This window comes from Mesocricetus auratus, unplaced genomic scaffold (assembly GCF_017639785.1).
Source record: "Mesocricetus auratus isolate SY011 unplaced genomic scaffold, BCM_Maur_2.0 Super-Scaffold_100018, whole genome shotgun sequence".
Taxonomy (NCBI): Eukaryota; Metazoa; Chordata; class Mammalia; order Rodentia; family Cricetidae; genus Mesocricetus; species Mesocricetus auratus.
In genome coordinates this window covers 49,499,153-49,506,824 of record NW_024429199.1, presented here as the reverse complement: position 1 = coordinate 49,506,824, position 7,672 = coordinate 49,499,153, and the positions used below count along the sequence as shown (strand labels likewise).

Genomic DNA, 7,672 nt, shown 5'->3' with positions numbered 1-7,672 from the left:
CCACTCCACCCTAAGCTTACCTCATCCCTTAGCAACTTCCTAGTACTCCGAGGTAGTCTCTGGCATTCCCAAGAGACGGGTCAGAGGTCGAGTGTCCTCCCTTCCACCCCCGCCCAGGCCTCCAAGTGGCATGATTCCATAATCTCCTAGCTACATTAGAGGGGTTTCCACTTTAGGTCTCCCGGTCACTGATGGCATGGGTTGCTAGGCCGTTCTGGAAAGGCTAGTGTGGGCTTGGAAGACAAATGATGGTATCGGGTGGTGGTCAACAGCTGAGCTGTGAGACAGTCACTGTGCGGCCTGTGTATCTTTGGCAAGCACAAGGCACACCCTCAAGGCTCCATGCGATCATTCATTTTGCCCGCAGGTGAAAGACGGAAATAGAAACACAGCAGAAGGGAGTTAAGAGTAGGGCCGGCCAGTCTTCAGCAGCTGGGTTGAAACCAGTTTCTGCAGTTCTCCATCTCCAGTGTCCCAGGGAGATCTGGAAAGACTCAACTGGACTGGACTCACAGGTAGGTGCCAGATGTAGGGAGGGTGTCAGTGCCTTGTCCTTAGCTTGGAGAATTTCTGCTGGGTAATGTCCCAGCACTATTAAGTTTGAAAACATGAACCCCGCCCCCCAGGTAGCCTTTACAGAACCATATGGAGGGATGAGTCTCAAGGAGAGTCTGGGCCACATAGGCAAGGGTTCGTTGTCTCCAGGGACCATTTGCATGCTAGGAGGAATTTGCTAAGAAAAAAAAATTTAGTAGCTAGCAAGAGGAAGGATGAGGCATGAGACCCAGTGAACGTTCAGCTTTCCTACTGCAGTGATACTGATTCTTGGTAAACATTCCTGTTAAACAAAGCTTCGCACGTGGAACCCACGGGTAGAGTTGACCCACAGGGCCATTCATCCTTAAGACAGTCACAGAATAGGGGAGAGGAGCTAATTACCTGCTCCAGAAACACAACAGGGAGTGAACAGAGAGGAAGGGCACAGCCCCCGGCAGGCTAGACATCAAGCAGAATTCGAATTAAAGCATTGGGGGTAGTAGCGGAGGGAGGAGGGCAAGCAGAACTAGCTGGGGAATCGTGAATCCTGGGTATTGTTCATTGTGTGGTGATTTGCCACGATCCAGAGGAGTTACCGCTCATCCAAGTCTGGACTGAGTAGGAGGGAAGGGATGTTGGTAGCCTTCAGCTCAGCCTGTAGCTCTTCCGTGCTGAGACAAGGGATATCGGTATACATGATGTTTGAAGTTTCCCAATTTTACTTCCATGGAGTGCATGAGGCAAACGCCACAACTTCCAGGATTGGGTTTGGTGCATCTGCGTGTGTGTGTGCGTGTGTGTGTGTGTGCGTGTGTGTGTGTGTGTGTGTGTGTGTGTGTGTGTGTGCATGTGTGTGTGCGTGTGTTTGTAGATCTCTGTGTGTGCATGCTTGTCTGTGCATATGCGTGGAGGTTAGAAGCAATGAGGTGCCTTCTGCAACTGTTCTCCACCTCACTTTCTGAGACAGTCTCTCATTGGTGCTCGGCGACCCAGCAGTCAGCTGTCCAGCAGTCAGCTCTAGTGACCCTGCTGTATTTCCTGCCTAGGGCTGGGATTATGGGTATGTTCTGGCACACTCAGATTTGCATGAATACTGGGATCTGAACTCAGGTCCTCATGGTCTTGTGGCAAATATTTTGCCAACTGAACCCTAAGAGGTTCTCCTCGTAAGATTCCAAGAGGAGATGCTCTGCAACTGGAGAGTAAAACGGGTACTAGGGAGGAGCTAGTTAACCCACAGATGGTCTTCAGTTACTCACTCCATCTTTGGGGAGAACAGTTCTAAACACAATTCTTACTTATATGTACCATAAGAAAGAGCTGATGTGGACCTTACTGAAAGGTCTTTGGTTTATTAGGGGCATTGCCTTGAAAAGGGAATCCTGAGTTCTAGCAAGAATAAGTAAGCAACTGCGAAAGTAAACCCAATCCATGGGTCGTTTTTTCTACCTTCCTGATTTGAGACATGGTCGCTTCCCTGGAACATGCCCACTAATAGGATGTCATCTACCACGGGCCCCTCACCAGAGTCCAGAGCCTAAGGCTAACCAAGCTGGGGCTCAACCTTCAAAACGGAGGACTGAATATCCCTCCTCTGTGAAGTCAGTTTGCCTCAGCCCTTACAGTTAACACCAGACCGACTGGGCTTGGCTGTTGTGTTACTCAATAATCTGCTGAGCTTAGCAGAGACCCGGCTTCCTCCTCTGCTATTACAATTGACCTCACTGGGCTGGGGTTGCAGCCAGTCTGTAGAGGGCTTGCCTGGCATGCACGAAGCCCTGGGTTTCATCCTTAGCAGTGCGTGGATGGCAATGGTGGCACATCCATGTCATCCCGGCACTTGAGAGGTGGAAGCAGCGGCATTAGAAGTTCAAGGTCATTATTGGAACTAGCAGCTCCGTATGACATGGTACTTGGGAAGTCGTTCCTGTCTCAACAGGGCATGAAGGGGTTAAGTCCTCTCACGGATAGGCATCATAATAGAGGAGATACATAAATCGTGGCCCCTGGTACGTCAACCACACTCCAGTGGAAGATCACACATCCAAGAATATTTGGGCAGCACAAACTGATCTTGGTGAGAGTTTAAAGATAAAGAAAGATACAAATTTGGATGGGCATAAAGGGAGAGGGATCTAGGGAAAATTGGGGAGTGAATATTATCAAAATATATTATATGAAATTCTCAAAAAAAACTAGTAAAAATTTTTAATGAGTGGCATAGAACAGTCCAGCCGTTGGCCTTAAGTGAATACTACTTCTCAATCGAAAGCGGAGAAATGTTTTTAAAGGTAGTAGACATGCTATTAAAAACAAATGGCAAGATGAGATTTCAGGAGATTATAAACTAATTTAAGCTTTTAAAATATAAAGTACAGACCTGAGCTCAAAAGTATAATTTGGCCAGACAAAATTGCTGGTAATTTGCCTTCTCTCAACTGGCTTTGCAACAAAACACCAGCTCCCTCTTTCCATTTCCCCTGCTCTCCCTTTCCTGGGCTGGGTCCTTGGAGAGGGTTGCCACGTTGTCCCTGCCCAGGGCTGACTTAGCAAGAGGAGAATGTGCCTGGCTCTTTCTGTCAGGGGCCTCCAAGCACAGTCTTCATGAGACCTGGAAAATGATGCCTAGTCCCAGTGGGGAGCGCTAAGGGTTTGCCACCCCGAGATCTCATACCATAACCATAGTCAAGGTATTCCCCTTGCCAATGACTGTTGGCAAAAAAAAAAACCAAACCTTTTTTTTCAAGACTTGTCCATTCAAATTCATCAGAAACCAAAGGTGTCAACTGAAATAAGACTTTTAAATTTTCGATGCCTTCTACTTCCGCCCCGTTAATGTGAGAACTAGGACTTTCGTGGCTGTCCCTGTCGCCTCGCTGTCCACTTCCTCCTCACTACCTTCTGGGAACCCAAGACGCCTCTATTCCCCCAGAAACACTGCCTCCTGCAACACTGTTCCCACTCCTCTATGGCTGCTGTGGGGCCATTGGGACCATCTAGAAGCTTGTTAAGGAGGAAAAGGTCAAGGTGCTTATCAATCCAAATGCTACCTCGTTCTAGACATTGACATACTGGTTAAAATTTGAGAAGAACCGTCTGGAAATTTCCATTTCCTCTTTGCGATAGATAAAACAATGGGCACAATTGGTGTCTTCTCCCAATTACTCACTGGGGAAGCACCTTAGCCCATTCCTCCTTCTTCTTGGCTCTCCCTCCCTCCCTTTCTTCCTTCCTTCCTTCCTTCCTTCCTTCCTTCCTTCCTTCCTTCTTTTCACTTTGTGGACCTGGACATCGTCTTTCCTCTCTGTCATTTGCTGAAGGTGAATCTTGTGTGTGTGTGTGTGTGTGTGTGTGTGTGTGTGTGTGTGTTGTTTTTTGAGACAGGGTTTGCTCTGTGGCTTTGGAGGCTGTCCTGGAACTCACTCTTGTAGACCAGGCTGGCCTCGAACTCACAGAGATCCGCCCGCCTCTGCCTCCCGAGTGCTGGGATTAAAGGCATGCACCACCAACGCCCCGTTGCTGAAGGTGAATCTTGCCCACCGTTTTTAACTGGTCCTTTGATAGAGGGGCTCCGTTCTTGTCTTCTTCCCACCTTCACACTCGGGAGTTCTATCAAGTTTTCCTTGTGTTCCCCATTGCAGACGTCTCAGCCTGGTCTTTAGATCCATTTTAACCACCTCACGCCAAATGCCAAGGTAACTGCTTGGAACTTTAACCCCGGCGTTCTCAGGAGTCTGGGAGGATCCACATGGAAACGTACGTTTTAATCAAATTCAGCACAAGACTTGCCAAGTGGAGACTGCAGTCAATCAAGGTGTTGAAAGTAACTCACCATGGCATTTAGGATGTGTGGAGTGGGGATATTGGGCATCCGGAGAGAAGAGAATGCGACTCAAAAAAGGTAGACATATCAGTGGAGTAGAGTTTCCAGGAGAAATGATGGACAGACAGGAAACAGCCAAGGGAAGGGTCATGGAAGGATTGCAAGCCCCACCCAGGTTGTTGCTTCAGCAGGGCAGGACTTCTGGACCTTCACAGTGGGCCTCCTGGGTCAGAGAGTGAAGATGGGTCATCCAGCTTTTCTATATGGAGTCAATTGCTAGTGCTAAATTCATTCATTGAAGACCTAGACTGTACTTGGAAATGAAATCCTTAGAGGTAAGGACACCATATGGTGACCACGTGAAACCATAAACTTATAGGTTCCTTTGTCTCTAAGAAGAGGATGAGGCCCACAAGCATCACAAAGAGGGAAGAGAGCGTCAGGAAACTTCTAGGAGGAAAGGGGGGTCTGGAAGCTAGAAAAGGGATTCTTGGAAGAAGCCAGTCAGCTGCCCCTTGCTTTGACGCTGAGCTTCCAGATCTGTGGAGCCGTGCTCTGTATCAGCTGCTCACATGTAGAACTGATCGTCACTGACCGGCTTCCCTTTAGCTACCCATCTGGAGCCTAATACTCTGACCGCACTGTGAGGAAGAACCAGAAATGCCACCAAAACAACCAAGCACCCAAACTTTAGTTCCATAGGGCTTCGGGGACCATGACAGTATGCCTTCTAATAGTCCAGACTTGCTTCTCAATGCTCAGGGTCACACCGGCTTGAATGCACCCCAGGGCTGGATTCTGAAAGCCTGGTCCTCCTCTATAAACCCTGGGAAACAGAAGTCCCTGCTGCTTCACTTGTTCCAAGAATTAAATGGGGTGACTGGAAGAGGGGGCTCTGCCAGACTGGAACCATGCAAGGTGGCATGGCATGAGGATCTACACTCAAAGGATGTAACAACATTCCTACAGCCTAGGCGCCTGAGTAGAAGACGGCCAGTCTACTATAGCGTGAAGGGATGTCCTCCCGGCAGGTGAATGGCTCTAGTCTGCCAAGATACGCATGCCTGGGTCCTTATGTCCTGCACCCTTTAAGGGTAGTGTCCTCATTTGGTCATGCCTATTTCATGGCTGCCTGTCTAGGAGCTAGTCTACAAAAAGATAGAGTCAATGGGGTGCACATGCCCATTCACACTTTAATTTGCAACATAAAACCAAGTTCTTTCCACTTTGCCTGCCCCCCGTTTTGCACAGCCATCCTGTCTTGGCCCCTCAAGTCAGAAACAGAGCTGTGATGGTAGCCATTATACGAGATCTTACAAAATTCTACTTGACAAAGACTCTGGAAAACACTGAAGGAAAAGGCAACGCCAATGGCCAGTGCCATGTTCTTGTTGTAGATTACAGGAGCCTTGGAGGAGTTTGGTAAAGACGGTCAGTATTGTTAGAAATTTTCTGGGGGCAGGGGAGTAAAGGCTAACTTCTGGGTAACTTTCAAACCTTGACAAAGTGACTCAGCATTGACCTCCAGGACCAACCATGAATAGTTAAAAGGTTTCTGTTCTAGAGACGCACATGGATCCTATGCGTGCCTACAGCAGATGGGATGCACACTTTGTTGTGGTGGACAGTGACCTGCCTCTGGAGGTTCCAAATCTGTAATACTTATACAGCAGATGGGTGCACACTTTGTTGTGGTGGACAGTGACCTGCCTCTGGAGGTTCCAAATCTGTAATACTTATACAGCAGATGGGATGCACACTTTGTTGTGGTGGACAGTGACCTGCCTCTGGAGGTTCCAAATCTGTAATACTTATACAGCAGATGGGATGCACACTTTGCTATGGAGGACAGTGACCTGCCTCTGGAGGTTCCAAATCTGTAATACTTATACAGCAGATGGGATGCACACTTTGTTGTGGTGGACAGTGACCTGCCTCTGGAGGTTCCAAATACTTATCTGGCAGAGATGATTTCGATGGGTGGGGTGCTTTAGTGAGACACTAGTCCTGACAGTTTCGGAAACTCCTTTTAACAACAGCCTGAAACTCCTAGGAGCCCACCGTAAACAGAAGCCGTGGCACTATCCTTGATTTATGAACGAAAATCCAAAATATTTCCCTTTAAATACAATCCTGCTGAATGGTCTCCATCCCAGAATGGGGCTTCAATCTCCTCCTGCCAGAACTGCTATGTGGCAAGCAGACGCCAGGCTCTGTGTGAAATCCCAGGTTGTCCTTTGGCAAACAGGTCAGCATCAGGACCATTGACGGTCACCTGGGGTTGGCCTGATTCATATTGAAACTCTACCTTTTAGATTGGTTTTTAATTTCCCCCACCTCCTAGGTCTCATTGTTACCTCTCTCCACCACAGGAACCCTGACACTGTCCTGCTTGACGCCCTCTTAGTAGACACCTGTTCCCTATATTTGGAGGCTGCCTGACCTCAGAGTCTGGATTTCAGCTGCCCCTGTTGCAGTTCTCAGTGGAGGCTTGCTCCCTGTGTTTAGAGGCTGGTTTTTACACTCAGATAGCAGCTGCCTGACCTTGGAGCCTGGTTCCCAGCTGCCATGCTGTAGCTGTCAGTAAGGCCTTGTCCCTGCTCACAGAGCCTGGACTCTGCTTGCCACGTAGCATTTCTGGCAGGAGGAGATTGAAGCCCCATGCACTGGCAATGCTCCCGGAACTGCAGGAAATCTCTCCGTGTTTGTTTTTGCTCTTAACAGTCAAAATTCTGTGACTCCAGAATGATTTCCAGGAATTACAGTATGAGAACTTAATATGTGTGCTTTTTATTTTCTTCTTCTTCAAAAAATAAAAAATAAAAATGAAGCCAATGCAGAGGTCATAAGTGGGTGTCTGCATGCTGGCATGTGTTTCTGGGTAGCTGGCAGAGCATTTGCCCATGCTCTACTCCGACGGGCATTTTCAGTTTAATGGCTTTTCTTCTGGAAGCAGTTCAAGCAGTGAGAATTATGTTGGGATACAAGGTGCAGGAAGGACTTGGGAGATGGCCCTGATTCTTCTTTGTCTTAGAACTCTCAGCCAAATGGTCTGGAGTTCCTCAGCGCTTGGTGTCAACTTTCTCCACTTTCCCACGTTAGAGTTACTGCAGTAAAAACTTCCAGCCTTGACAACCATCTCGTGGTGGCTGCTGAGTCTCCAAGCGGGACTGTGGGGGTATCTTGGTCTGAGGACTCAGGATGAGCCAAACTTGGCCGTGGGCCCTTGGAGAAATCATCTGGCCAGTTTCCTCTCTTTGTCATGGTTTTATAAAATGCCACTTTCCAGGGGACCTGTCATCCTCTTCCCTA

At 48.3% G+C, this 7,672-nt stretch overlaps 1 long non-coding RNA gene across 1 annotated transcript; it reads left to right on the top strand.

Annotated features, from left to right (window-relative positions):
• The first annotated feature begins 376 nt into the window (after window positions 1–376).
• On the top strand, window positions 377–7,187 carry LOC121132922. Its single transcript, XR_005869635.1, has 2 exons — window positions 377–515; window positions 4,179–7,187. It is a non-coding gene; the product is annotated as an uncharacterized LOC121132922 (long non-coding RNA).
• The last annotated feature ends 485 nt before the right edge of the window (window positions 7,188–7,672 follow it).